Below are 13,176 nucleotides of genomic sequence, written 5' to 3'. Positions count from 1 at the left end.
GCACCTAACGCAACGTCTTAGTGTGCAAGTAGCCTAAGGGTTGGTATTTCTATTAAGTAAAATGTATTTAGCTACTAGATTTCCTCACGCATTATGTACTATTCACATATGTAAGTACGTGAATAGGATGTAATATGTGGCTCTGTAACTCTGGAAGATACAATAACGCAGGCATTTCATAGATGCTCGCATTCATTGACACGGGGACACCTAAAATAAGACATATGGAGGCTGCCATATTTTTCTCCTTTTAAACAATGCAAATTGCCTGGAATGGGCACTTTTATTGCATCTAAATTGTTTGATTTAAAATTTTACACTGAGGAGCAAAGGGGTAAATTTAAAGAAAAATATGGTTTTGTCCCAAGCATTATGGAGGGCATTGTACCTCTCATCGGACACTGGTGCTTTTTACCCTATTTTGTAAAAATTTTCTTCTGTCTTGTTTTTTTCCCCTCTATATTATTATTGTTTAACCCAGGCCTGGGAAAACTTTGCCTGGCCTGGGCTGCATTTTGCAGATCGCAGGCCGTATTCCTAAAATGCCTGGCCTCCTCTTCTCTCTCCCGCCCCCCCCCCCCCCTCCCTGCAGAGTCGCGAGCAGGCGATTAGCAGGGGTTAACTCACCTACATAGTGCTTCCTGTGTTACATCCCCATAGTAAAAGGCTGTCTTGTGATACGCGTCACATGACACAGCAGCGTTCCACACACTGGCAGCCAGCGTGTAATACGCTGGCATGTCATGTGACGTGTGTCACGTGACAGACTTTTACTATGGAGACGGGAGGCAGGAAGCGCCATGTAAGTGAGTTAACCCCCGCTAATCGGCCACACACAACTCTGAAGGGAGGGAGGGAGGAAAGAGGGGAATGTACAGCACATGCGGGCCAGATACGTAGTTTGCCAAGTGCTGGTATAACCTCCCCTTTAATTGCTTGTCCCCCATGCAATTTACGATTGACCTAAATAGCATGAGGCTCTGCTGCCTGAACAGTTCCAGCCCACAAGAACATGGGGGGACTCTGCATGAGGAGGATAGAAATGTTGATGCAGCAGAGTCTCATATTGCTAGCCCAGGTACACCTGCTGGTGCGCACGCTCCAGCTCCTGGAGGCACAATAGGCCACCGGTGTGTCAGACACACTAACTCAGAGGGCCATGGTCTACGAACTGCGCACAGACACTTCTGTGCTTCCTTAGTACCAATCTCCTTCTTTCAATCCCCCTCTGGGTCAGTATGTCTTAAATGCCAATACACTAGTGACATAATGTATTGCAGGAGCTGGAGTGGGCACTCCAGCAGGTGTGCCTTTGCTAGCAACACGAGACTGGACCGCATCAAGTACACAGAAAATGTGTTTCCGGACCTGTGCAAATGGGACAGACACCACTTCACACTATCTTCACGACATCAGTCTACAACTGAAAGCTCATACAATCTCAAAGGATTTGGTGAGATTAGCATTGTTCTCAGTCTGTGGATAGATGAACTCTGATAATGCAGTGTTGTTATTGCAAATGGAGCCATACTCACAAGATTGCTGGTATTGAGCGTGTGCAGTAAGTCAGCATAGGTAAGGGTTGTATAGGCACGCTAATTTTGTTGTGAGATTTGTTATTATTATTATTTTTATTTATAGAGCGCCAATATATTCCGTTGTGCTGTACAACATGCAAAACATACCACTATAGGGGTAATAGATATAGTGGGATGCGAAAATTTGGGCAACCTTGTTAATCGTCATGATTTTTCTGTAAAATTGTTGGTTGTTACATTAAAAAATGTCAGTCAAATATATCATATAGCAGACACACACAGTTATATTTGAGAAGTGAAATGAAGTTTATTGGATTTACAGAAAGTGTGCAATAATTGTTTAAACAAAATTAAGGGACTCCGAGCTCTGGCTAAAATAAACATTTTCACTTACCAGGGGCTTTCTGCAGCCCAGTGCTGGTCGGGACGTCCCACGCCGGCCTCCTGGCTCTTCTCCCCACGGCTGTCCATATAGGGCTGTCCGGCGGCTCCCCGGGCGACACTGGCCGAGTGTCGGGGCTCCTTCTTCCGCAAACCTCATCAATGACGTCGCACGCCGGCCACCTCGCGTCATCACGGCGGCCGGCGTGACAGTACGGCGCATGCGCGATTTAATGCGCGATTGCCCTCAAGGGCATGGCGGAGCGCTGAGAAACCGCCGTGTCTGACGCGGCGGTTAGCACGCATGGCCCTGAGACACCGCAGAGCGGCGCTGGTGTGGCTGGGACTCATAGTCCCTCTAGATTCTAGACCAAGAAAATCAACAATGTCACTTATGCTGTAGATCTTCCGGCCAGTATGCGGGGCATAAGATCTTTTCACGTGTCCCTCCTTAAACCTGCGGTCCATGTGGGTCCCACTCCTCCTCCTCCTGTGATGGTAGATGACCAACCTGAATACGAGGTGGAGAAAATATTAGACTCACGCATTGTACAGAACTCGGTACAATATTTAGTGCATTGGAGAGGGTATGGCATTGAGGAGAGACAATGGGTACCGAGGAGTTGTATGCATGCGGACGAATTAAGGAAGAAGTTTCATGCCTTACATCCCCAGAAACCTGGTAGGAGCTGTCCGGAGTCCACTCCTCAGGGGGTACTGTGAGGCATCGCGGGAAAGCAGCCGCCTCTACTCAGCGTGAGGCGGCTGCTTCCCTCAAGGGCATGGCGGAGCGCGGGGAAACCGCCGTGTCTGACGCGGCGGTTAGCACGCATGGCCCTGAGACACCGCAGAGCGGTGCTGTTGTGGCTGGGACTCATAGTCCCTCTAGATTCAGAGTGACGCGTGTGCGCGCGGAGAGGCAGAGCATATATGGCAGCCAGAAAAAGGTCAGCTGACCTGCTCGGTCAGCTGACAACTAGGCCTCTTCTCATTGGTCCAGCACTTAGGGAGGTGCTGGAGAGATGCCTGTTTATATATACTGCCGGCTGTTCAGTTGCTGGTTGTCTGGCGTTACGAACACAACGTGGTAGCACTCAGACCTTAGTCAGATCCTAAAGTGTGCAGGGACCAGCTGGAGCTGTAATCCTACACTTAGCTAGATTCTGTTGATAGCTTAAAGTACTAGTTTGATTGTGATTATCTGTTATGACCTTTTGGCTTGCCTGACTAATCTGCTGAACTCTGATCCTGTACCTCGATATTTCTGATACTCTGTTGCCGAACCCCGGCTCGCCCTACGACTCTGCATCTGCCTCCTGATTCTGTACCTCGATATTTCTGATACCCTGTTGCCGAACCCTGCCTGTTTATTAAGACTCTGCATCTGCCTTCTGAATCTGTCCTTTATCTGTCTGTGTGTTTACGACCTGGCTTGTCCGACCTCGAGAACCAACCTTACTGTTAGAGGCGGTTCCCAGTCCTGTTAGTAACACCTCCTCCTGAGTGTCACTATCAGAGAGTCCTTCCTATCTTAGCCTGACTCCTCCCTCCTAGGAGAGTTCAGGCCTTCGGAAGGAATCCGTGCAGTACTCCTTACTGCCTTGAGGCCTAGGCCTCTTAGTGTTACAGTTACACCAAACACTACACTCTACTCAGGTGTCCAGAGGTTAGCTAGTATATCGGATTATCGGTGATACTGCAGATCATCTATAATCTGGTATATATCTGTATTCCCAGTGATACTGCAGATCACCGGTAATCAGATCCTCTCTGTGTTACACCGATCGTTACAGAACACCAGACCCAAAAAACAAAATGGACGCACGCTCTGGTCCTCTGGGTGAACTTGCCACTTCGGTGGATAATGTCAATCGAGTGCTGGGTGAACACAAAGCATTGATTGGAGCTTTGTCAGGGTCTGTACAAACCCTCCAGACGTCAGTGGATGAGGTGCGATCCCCTCCTAGCGTTGACATACATATGCCCGTACCCGAGAGGTTCTCAGGCCACAGATCTGACTTCCGCAATTTTAGGAGTAGAGTGTTATCTTATTTTGAATTGAGACCCCGATCCTCTGGTACTGAGGCTCAGAGAATCACATTTATTAAAACTTTATTGTCCGGCGACTCCCAGACCTGGGCGTATAGCCTACCTCCCGGAGACACAGCTCCTACCTCTGTAGAGGAATTCTTTAAAGCCATGGCAGTAATTTACTACGACCCGGACCTTGCCGCGACCTCTGAGCGGAAGCTCAAGCTTTTGCGTCAAGGCAAAGGTCCAGTCGAAGATTATGCGGCTGAATTCAGAAGGTGGTCAGTTACGGCCAGGTGGGACACCTATGCCCTCTTGGACTGTTTTTTGTCTGGGTTGTCGGATGAGGTCTCCGACTTAATGTTGAGTCAGCCCGAGCCCAAAACGGTCGATGAGGCCATCTCGTCGGCCATTCGTATCGACCGCAGGCTACGTCATCAGAGACAGACCAGGGGTAGTCATCGTGTCAGGTTGACATCTTACGCAGCACCTCCCGCTGCACCTCTGGTAACGCCATCTCCCTCTGTCTCATCTTCTCCGGTCTTGCCTCCTCCCGAGCCGATGCAGATCGGTCGGTCAAAATTGACCCAGGTGGAGTGAAGACGGAGAATGACTGAGCAACTATGTCTGTATTGCGCTGAAGGAGGGCATAGGGTACGAAACTGTCCTAATAAGCCGGGAAACGCTACCGCCTAGGACAGGGGTCTGCAACCTTTAAGACATAAAGAGCCACTTGGACCCGTTTCCGAAAAGAGAAAAAAACTGGGAGCCGCAAAACCATTATAAAACAAACCTAACACTGCATATATTGTTTCTTACCTTAATGCTATATACAGGATCAGATATGACCCCAATATGCACAAATCGTTAGCAGATATGACCCCAATATGCACAAATCGTTAGCAGATATGACCCCAATATGCACAAATCGTTAGCAGATATGACCCCAATATGCACAAATCGTTAGCAGATATGACCCCAATATGCACAAATTGTTAGCAGATATGACCCCAATATGCACAAATCCTTCAGCAGATCTAACCCCAATATGCACAAATCCTTCAGCAGATCTGACCCCAATATGCACAATCCTTCAGCAGATCTGACCCCAATATGCACAATCCTTCAGCAGATATGAAAAGGAAAAACCCATTTACTCACCTAGTCAGAAGACCTCCTGTCACGATCTACTCCTGCCCCGACCTCCTTGTGGCGCGCAACTCCCACGATCCTCTTCCTTCACGACGTCACATCCTGCCTGCATTACACTGCAGGGCTACGGGAAAATGGCCGCCCGAAGCTCTGCACTGCACCGGTCCGGCTGCCTCTCTGATAGGCTGCCGGCCAGCGGCAGCACACGTCACACGCGTGCCGCAGCCACTGACACACACTACCGGAGCCGCGGCCTAGGTGAAAAAGAGCCGCATGCGGCTCTGGAGCCGCGGGTTGCTGACTCCTGGCCTAGGAGTTGTAGGGGTAACACCCTAGGCGCCCAACTTATAACCCTAAAAGAAAAACGTTTACTCCTTCCCTGTACGATTACGTGGGAGGACAAATCTGAAGCCACGGAGGCCTTTATTGATTCAGGCTCCGCGGCTAATTTTATGAGTTCCGAGTTTGCAGAGAAGTTGGGCATTCCACTCACCCCAGTAAAACCACCTATCTAGGTTACTGCCGTGGACGACTCCCCGCTACAAAGGGACCGTCCGCTGTCACAGACACCAGAGGTGGAAGTCACTATTGGGGTACTGCATAAGGAAAGTTTAAGTTGTTGTCTTAGGTATGCCCTGGCTGCAGCTCCAATCGCCACAGATTAGTTGGGCTGCAGGACAATTAACCAGTTGGTCAGACTTCTGTTCCCAGCAGTGTCTAGGGAAAGTGACTTTAGGTCAGACCAAGATTCATGTGGAGGGGGTTCCCGAGCAATACTCTGAATTCTCGGATGTATTCGGTCCCAAGGCTGCTGATAAATTACCTCCTCATCGCCCTTTCGATTGCCCCATCGATCTCCGTGCCGGTTGTATGCCCCCTAGGGGTCACCTGTATAATTTGTCTGGACCGGAGAAAGTGGCTTTGCAGGAGTACATCCGTGACAATCTAGCCAAAGGGTTCATTCGCCCCTCCCGGTCGCCTGCGGGGGCCGTTTTTTTTTTTGTTAAGAAAAAAGACGGAGGTCTTCGACCTTGCATCGATTACCGTGGCCTGAATAAAATCACGGTGAAGAATCGTTATCCGTTACCATTGATAGACGATTTATTCACGCAGGTCACAAACGCTAAGATCTTCTCAAAGTTAGATCTGAGGGGTGCATACAACCTGATCCGCATTAGAAAGGGCGACGAATGGAAGACGGCCTTCAACACACCCGACGGGCATTACGAGTACTTAGTGTTGCCCTTCGGGTTGTGCAATGCGCCAGCCGTCTTCCAAGAATTAATCAACGAGGTATTCAGGGAGGTGTTGGGTAGATTTGTGCTGGTATACCGCGATGATATACTAATCTATTCCAACAACCTCTCCGAGCACAGGATCCACGTTAAATTTGTGTTGGACAAATTGCGGCAAAATATGCTTTATGCCAAGGTGGAGAAGTGTATTTTTGAGGTGACCACTGTCACGTTTTTAGGGTATGTGATTTCCACCTCAGGCCTGTCAATGGATCCTGCCAAGGTCACAGCTGTTTTGGAATGGCCACAGCCAGTGGGGTTGAAGCCCCTGCAGAGATTTTTGGGTTTTGCGAACTACTATAGGAGGTTCATAAAGGGGTACTCCACGATAATTGCCCCCCTTACCAGTCTCACAAAAAAGGGGGCAGATACCAACCACTGGTCCCCTGAGGCTGTGGCAGCCTTTTCTCACCTGATAAAATTGTTTTGCTCAGCGCCTATTTTGAGACATGTAGACACGTCCTTTCCCTTTATTGTGGAGGTTGATGCCTCGGAGGTTGGGGTGGGGGAGGTGCTGTCTCAACGGTCAGGGTTGCAGGGCAGATTACATCCATGCGCTTATTTATCCCGTAGGTTTTCACCGGCAGAAAAAAACTACGATATAGGCAACCGGGAACTTCTGGCCATTAACTTGGCGTTTGAAGAATGGCGCCATTGGTTAGAAGGGGCAGAACATACGATCACGGTTTACACTGATCACAAGAATTTGGAATACATCGAGGGGGCTAAGAGACTAAGTCCCCGTGAGGCCCGTTGGTCTTTATTTTTTACGAGGTTCAGATTTATAATCACGTACACTCCAGGCAGCAAAAACATCAAGGCAGATGCCCTGTCCAGATGTTTCGAACCAGAGACAGCACAGCCCCCCGCTCCTGAGTCCATCATTCCGCAGAGGTTAGTGTTAGCAGCCACAGAGACCTGGGAAGATTGGGTAGAGGTTCTGGGTCCCTTTCAGCAGGATGTCCCTGAGGGAAAACCTGAGGGGGTTATGTTTATCCCACTACCGTTTCGTCTACAGGTTCTACAAATGTTTCACGCCCATAAGAACGCAGGATCTGATTGCCAGGTGTGCTTGGTGGCCTTCTATGGCAACAGACTGCAAGGAATATGTCAGGGAATGTGCAGTATGTGCTAAAAGTAAACCCTCCCGGCTGGCACCTGTGGGAAGGTTACAGCCTTTGCCCACCCCGAGTGAGCCATGGACCCACCTGTCCATGGATTTTGTGGGGGAATTGCCCAGGTCTGAAGGCATGTCGGTCATTTGGCTGGTAGTCGACCGCTTTAGCAAAATGGCCTATTTTGTGCCCCTGAAAGGACTCCCCTCGGCTCAGGAACTGGCCGAATTGTTCATCATTCACGTTTTCCGGCTGCATGACATTCCGGAAAACATCGTGTCAGATAAGGGAGTCCAATTTGTGTCTGGATTTTGGAGGGCATTTTGTCATCAAATGGGCATGGAGCTGTCATTCTCGTCAGGCTACCACCCACAGACCAATGGGCAAACAGAGAGGGTCAATCAGTCAATGGAACAATTTTTGAGATGTTATGTGGCTGAAGCGCAGAACGATTGGGTCAAGTTTTTACCATTCGCTGAATTTGCGCACAATAATTTGAGAAGCTCCTCCTCGGGATTCTCTCCGTTTCAGGTAGTGACCGGGAGATTGCCTAAATTTTCCCCATTGCCAGTGGCCTCCACTCCGTTCCCAGCACTGGAGGCTTGGCAGAAGTCACTCAGAGACAATTGGGGGATTGTTAAGAGTAATTTGGAGAAGGCGTTTCTAAGTCAAAAGGGTCAAGCTGACAAGAAACTTTCTCTGGAATGGAAGTTTCAACCAGGGAACTTAGTCTGGGTTTCCACACGTCATTTGACCCTAAAACAGCCATCAGCCAAATTGGGTCCCAGGTTTGTGGGTCCGTTTTCTGTGACCAAGAAAATGAACAATGTCACTTATGCTGTAGATCTTCCGGCCAGTATGCGGGGCGTAAGATCTTTTCACGTGTCCCTCCTTAAACCTGCGGTCCATGTGGGTCCCACTCCTCCTCCTCCTGTGATGGTAGATGACCAACCTGAATACGAGGTGGAGAAAATATTAGACTCACGCATTGTACAGAACTCGGTACAATATTTTGTGCATTGGAGAGGGTATGGCATTGAGGAGAGACAATGGGTACCGCGGAGTCGTATGCATGCGGACGAATTAAGGAAGGAGTTTCATTCCTTACATCCCGAGAAACCTGGTAGGAGCTGTCCAGAGTCCACTCCTCGGGGGGGGGGGGGGGGGGGGGGATTTGGGTACTGTGAGGCATCGCGGGAAAGCAGCCGCCTCTACTCAGCGTGAGGCGGCTTCTTCCCTCAAGGGCATGGCGGAGCGCGGAGAAAACCGCCGCGTCTGACGCGGCGGTTAGCACGCATGGAACTGAGACACCGCAGAGCGGTGCTGGTGGGGCTGGGACTCATAGTCCCTCTAGATTCAGAGTGACGTGCGTGCGCGCGGAGAGGCAGAGCATATATGGCAGCCAGAAAAAGGTCAGCTGACCTGCTCGGTCAGCTGACGACTAGGCCTCTTCTCATTGGTCCAGCACTTAGGGAGGTGCTGGAGAGATGCCTGTGTATACAGTATATACTGCCGGCTGTTCAGTTGCTGGTTGTCTGGCGTTGCGAACACAACGTGGTAGCACTCAGACCTTAGTCAGATCCTAAAGTGTGCCGGGACCAGCTGGAGCTGTAATCCTACACTTAGCTAGATTCTGTTGATAGCTTAAAGTACTAGTTTGATTGTGATTATCTGTTATGACCTTTTGGCTTGCCTGACTAACCTCCTGAACTCTGATCCTGTACCTCGATATTTCTGATACTCTGTTGCCGAACCCCGGCTCGCCCTAAGACTCTGCATCTGCCTCCTGATTCTGTACCTCGATATTTCTGATACCCTGTTGCCGAACCCTGCCTGTTTATTAAGACTCCGCATCTGCCTTCTGAATCTGTACTTTATCTGTCTGTGTGTTTACGACCTGGCTTGTCCGACCTCGAGAACCGACCTTACTGTTAGAGGCGGTTCCCAGTCCTGTTAGTGACACCTCCTTCTGAGTGTCACTATCAGAGAGTCCTTCCTATCTTAGCCTGACTCCTCCCTCCTAGGAGAGTTCAGGCCTTCGGAAGGAATCCGTGCAGTACTTTTTGAGATAAGGAAGAGGGACACTTAGGCCACGCCCCCTGCCACACCCCTAATCATGCCTCAGCACACATACCATAAGGCTCGCTTCACATTTGCATTTTCAGCCAAACAGATCCGGTAAGGCGGATCTGGTTTCTGCTTCAACGGATCCATAAGGCTTGGTCACACTGGCAAACTGGTCCATGAAAACGGATCTGATTACCAGTGGATCGGATCCGTTTTCACTCTGTTGTCACTCTTGCTGCAGCATCTGGGAGGGTGAGGGAGGGTGCAGCACCCAGGCTTCCGTCTATTGCTGCCTGGCGGTTTCTTACAGGCTTCAGTCTTCTTCCGCTTCAATTGCGTCCCACCTCACATCACCTGACTACGCTTCCTCCTTCAACCCGTCACATGACGCGACGAGGGACACAATTGAGGCAGAAGAAGACTGAAGCCTGGAAGAAACCGCCCGGCAGCAATTAAACACGAAAGCCTGGGTAAGTTTTAAACTTCCCTCACCTGCCTGGGTGTTGCACCCTCCCTCACCCACTCAGGTACGGCCCAGTTCGTGTTCCCATGCCCCCCCACCTCCCCCCCGTGGGTTTTGTCCCTTAACAGTACGTTTCTTCACTAGGGTGAAAAAACATTCCTTTCTTCCATTGCCCGCATTGCAGTGTTTAATCTTCCTTTTCCGGTCCGCTGGGCTCAGCAGGCCGGAAAAATTGGTGCTGCAGCAAACTTGTGGTCCATCCAGTAGAACGTATCCGTTTGAGTGGAAGGATGTGAACGGTTCCATTGGTTAACATTGGATCCATTCTCACCCGTTCCGTTAGTTCAGTATCCATTCCGTTCCTCAAGCAGACCGTTTTTTAACGCAAGTGTGAACCGAGCCTAAAGATTTCAAAAGAAAATTGTTTTAACACCTCCATGGGGGAAATAACATTATTGCATAGAAAAAATATGCAGTTTTCATAGCTCCCAGCTGTCCTTCTTTCGGAGGGACAGTCCCTCTTTGGGAGCCCTGTCCCTCTGTCCCTTTTTCCTCAGCTGTTCCTCTTTCAGAACTTTGTCCCTCTATGCAAATATATATTTCTCTACTAAAAAAATGTGTTTGATTGACTCCAAACTTTATTCCCATCCTTTAAATTGATATATTACTAATTTTAAATTGTTAATATGAAGGAAAATGAAACAGGATAGAAATGATTAGTGTGGTTTGAATTATAAAACAACACATTTTTCTTATGAAATCTTGATGATATGCGTGGCTAGGGGCGTGATCAAGGGTGGCATGTTGGGAGGTATGAGTTTCATCATTCAAGCCACACTGGTCCTCAGGCCCGGTTCACACTTGCGGTTGTTTGCCAAACGGACCGGATGACCTGACCGGATCCGGACCGGATCCAGATCGGAACCGTACGGTTCTGATCCGGATCCGATCCGGATCCGGTCAGGTTGCATCAGGTGTTCATCAGGATGCGATCCGGATCCGTTTGGCAAAAGTAACGTAAAAAACAAAAAAAAAGTTGGGGTCTGGGAGGTCAGCAGAAGGGGGACCTGTGGAATCAGGCCCTCTGCTGTTTAGCACTCACCTCCACCTGCGACATGCTGCCAACATCTCCGGATCCGGCTGTGCTGCTCCACTCCAAAATGCTTGCCCACGTGTCCCCATCCAATATCGCCGCAACAATCCGCATAGGAAGTGGGGTAGAACATCCGGATTTCTCAGCCAGTGTGTTGTGCGCTCTCCGGTTCCCATTGGTTTGTATTGGCCGGATGGTGCAGTCCGGCTCCGCCCCGGATACGGCTGCCGGAGGAGCCGGATCAAAAAATAGCGCATGTTGGAACGGAGGCCGGAGTCTGGATCCGGCCCGGATCCGGTCCGGCTCCGGTCCGGCAGAACGGACGCATGTGAACGGACGCATAGGCTTTCATTGCTATGCCGTGCGTCCGTTCCGTCCGTTCTGCAAGCGGTGCGACTCCGGCACGGCGATTCCGGACGGCCACCGCTAATGTGAACCGGGCCTTACTATCCTGGTTCATTTTCCTTCACATTAACACTTGAAAATAAGAAATGTATCAAAATAAAGAACAAGGATAAAGTTTAGAGTCAATTAAACCAATTTTTCAGTAGAAAAATACATATATTTATATACAGTGGAGGAAATAATTATTTGACCCCTCACTGATTTTGTAAGTTTGTCCAATGACAAAGAAATGAAAAGTCTCAGAACAGTATCATTTCAATGGTAGGTTTATTTTAACAGTGGCAGATAGCGCATCAAAAGGAAAATCAAAAAAATAACATTAAATAAAAGATAGCAACTGATTTGCATTTCATTGAGTGAAATAAGTTTTTGAACCCTCTAACAATAAAAGACTTAATACTTAGTGGAAAAACCCTTGTTTGCAAGCACAGAGGTCAAACGTTTCTTGTAATTGATGACCAAGTTTGCACACATTTTAGGAGGAATGTTGGTCCACTCCTCTTTGCAGATCATCTCTAAATCCCTAAGGTTTCGAGGCTGTCTCTGTGCAACTCTGAGCTTGAGCTCCCTCCATAGGTTCTCTATTGGATTAAGGTCCGGAGACTGACTAGGCCACTTCATGACCTTAATGTGCTTCTTCTTGAGCCACTCCTTTGTTGCCTTTGCTGTATGTTTTGGGTCATTGTCGTGCTGGAACACCCATCCATGACCCATTTTCAGTTTCCTGGCAGAGGGAAGGAGGTTGTCGTTCAGGATTTCACGATTCATGGCTCCGTCCATTTTCCCGTTAATGCGATTAAGTTGTCCTGTGCCCTTAGCAGAAAAACACCCCCAAAGCAAAATGTTTCCACCCACATGCTTGACGGTGGGGACGGTGTTTTGGGGGTCATAGGCAGCATTTTTCTTCCTCCAAACACAGCGAGTTGAGTTAATGCCAAAGAGCTCTATTTTGGTCCCATCAGACCACATCACCTTCTCCCAGTCACTCACAGAATCATTCAGGTGTTCATTGGCAAACTTCAGACGGGCCTGCACATGTGCCTTCTTGAGCAGGGGGACCTTGCGAGCCCTGCAGGATTTTAATCCATTGCGGTGTAATGTGTTTCCAATGGTTTTCTTGGTGACTGTGGTTCCTGCTAATTTGAGGTCATTCACTAACTCCTCCCGTGTAGTTCTAGGATGCTTTTTCACCTTTCTCAGAACTATTGACACCCCACGAGGTGAGATCTTGCGTGGAGCCCCAGAGCGAGGTCGATTGATGGTCATTTGATGCTCCTTCCATTTTCGAACAATCGCACCAACAGTTGTCACCTTCTCTCCCAGCTTCTTGCTAATGGTTTTGTAGCCCATTCCAGCCTTGTGCAGGTCTACAATTTTGTCTCTGACATCCTTGGACAGCTCTTTGGTCTTTCCTATGTTGGAGAGTTTGGAGTCTGCTTGATTGATTGATTCTGTGGACAGGTGTCTTTTATACAGGTGACTAGTTAAAGAGACTCTGAAGCGAGAATAAATCTCGCTTCAGAGCTCAAAGTTAGCAGGGGCACGTGTGCCCCTGCTAAACCGCCGCTATCGCGACGCACAAAGGGGGTCCCTTCACCCCCAAACCCACCCCAGCACGACTTGGTCGTGCATTTGT

This window comes from Hyperolius riggenbachi, chromosome 5 (genome assembly GCF_040937935.1).
Source record: "Hyperolius riggenbachi isolate aHypRig1 chromosome 5, aHypRig1.pri, whole genome shotgun sequence".
Classification (NCBI taxonomy): domain Eukaryota; kingdom Metazoa; phylum Chordata; class Amphibia; order Anura; family Hyperoliidae; genus Hyperolius; species Hyperolius riggenbachi.
Note: the sequence above shows the minus strand (reverse complement) of the source record.